We start from the raw sequence: 1,845 nt of genomic DNA, 5'->3' as shown, positions 1-1,845 counted from the left end.
GCCAGCCCCTAAGCCCTGCTCCCTGGACCCCTCCCCCCCACCCCTGCCCCAGTTGGTAAACATAGCCTGCCAAAATATTTTCTTTTTTTTTTTTTGTCTTTTTTTGTGTTTTTTTTTTCAAGTTCAAGAATCCCCAGTAAAAATTCTCCACGAGGTCTTTTTCCCTTTTTACAAAAATAGAGTTTTTCTTCCCCTCCCACCCCCCCTTTTTTTTTTCATTTGTTCCTGCTTCCAGCCCCACTGCCTGCTCCCCGCATTCCACCAGGGGGCACTGGGCTGGGGGTGCCCACACCCCTCCTCACGGTTCGCTTTTTTGGGGATTTTTAAACCTGTTCCTCCTACCCCAGGCCCCACCTAGGTGCTGGGGAGGCCTGGGCAAGGGGGTCTGGGAGGGCACCCCCTGGAGCCCCGCAAGCCATCCCATCGGGGGTGGTCGGGGGTGGGGGTGGGGGCACATCTCTGCATTCTTTTTAGCCGGAAAAAAGAAACAAAAACCTTCACCATGAACCAAACCAAGACGAGAGAGTGAACAGCCCAGCCTGGGGTGGGGGCAGGAGGATGGGGCGGGGGATCCCCGGGCACCCCCCCATTCCCTGCAGACCCTCCCACCCCGGAGTGCTCACCCTGTGGCTTCCGCAGGGACGTGGGGCCCTCGCGTCGTCCGTGGGGCTGCCTGTGCTGTCTCTCTTGGGCCCCTTCTCTCTCTCTCTCTCTCTTTCTCTCTCTCTGCTGCCCGGGGAGGGGGTGGGAGGGCAGGCGGGGCGGGCTCACGCCTTGTGCTGTTTGCTGGTCTTGAAGGAGACCTGCAGCACGCGCTCGCCCAGGCGATAGCCGTTCAGGCTGGCGATGGCCATGGCCGCCTCGTCATAGTTGGTCATGGTCACGAAGCCGAACCCCTTGCATTTGTTGGTGGTGAAATCGCGGATGACCTTGACGTTGGTGACTGCCCCAAAGGGCCCGAACAGCTGCCACAGCACACTCTCGTCCGCCTCCGGTGACAGGTTGTACACGAAGATGCACCAGCCAGCGCCTGCCGCGCCCCCCGACAGGCCCACGCCCGCCAGGCCGCTCATACCGTCGATGGCGATCGGCGAGAACCTGGCGATGAGCGACAGGGGACTACTTTGGGGGTCACGCGGGCTCTGCCCTGACCCCCCGCATGCTTCCGACCCCATTGTGACCCCTCACGCCTTTATGACCCCTGACTGCGCCGTGACCTTGGAACTGTGACCCCTGAATGCAATTGTTTTTTTTTTTTAAGAGACAAGGTCTGGCTCTGTCACCCAGGCTGGAGTGCAGTGGTGCAATCATGGCTCACTGCAGCTTTGACCTCCTGGGCTCAAGCAATCCTCCCGCCTCAGACTCCTGAGTAGCTGGGACTACAGGCAGGCACCCTCACACCCAGCTAATTTTTTTATGATTTGTAGAGACACAGCCTCACTATGTTGCTTAGGCTGGTCTCGAACCCTCAGGCTCAAGCAATCCTCCTGCCTTGGCCTCCCGAGTAGCTGGGACTACAGGTGCACCACCATGCCCCACTATATATACACACACACACACACATATATACACATATATATACACACACACACACACACATATATATATATATATATTTTTTTTTTCCCCCGAGACGGAGTGTTGCTTTGTTACCCAGGCTGGAGTGCAGTGGCGCAATCTTGGCTCACTACAACTTCTACCTCCTGGGTTCAAGCGGTTCTCCTGCCTCAGCCTCCCTAGTAGCACGCGCCACCATGCCCAGCTAATTTTATATTTTTAGTAGAGACGAGGTTTCTCCATGTTGATCAGGCTGGTCTCGAACTCCCGACCTCAGGTGATCTGCCC

General features: G+C 57.0%; 1 pseudogene across 1 annotated transcript; it reads right to left on the bottom strand.

The window, feature by feature from the left end:
* Window positions 1-108: 108 nt before the first annotated feature.
* Window positions 109-1,222, bottom strand: LOC105554802 (annotated as a pseudogene). The gene has a single exon (XR_001008385.1). The product of XR_001008385.1 is annotated as an ELAV-like protein 3 pseudogene (transcript).
* Between the last annotated feature and the right edge of the window lie 623 nt (window positions 1,223-1,845).

Source organism: Mandrillus leucophaeus, unplaced genomic scaffold, assembly GCF_000951045.1.
Source record: "Mandrillus leucophaeus isolate KB7577 unplaced genomic scaffold, Mleu.le_1.0 Scaffold11765, whole genome shotgun sequence".
NCBI lineage: Eukaryota > Metazoa > Chordata > Mammalia > Primates > Cercopithecidae > Mandrillus > Mandrillus leucophaeus.
The sequence above is the reverse complement of the archived record's forward strand: the minus strand, read 5'-3'. Positions and strand labels throughout refer to the sequence as shown.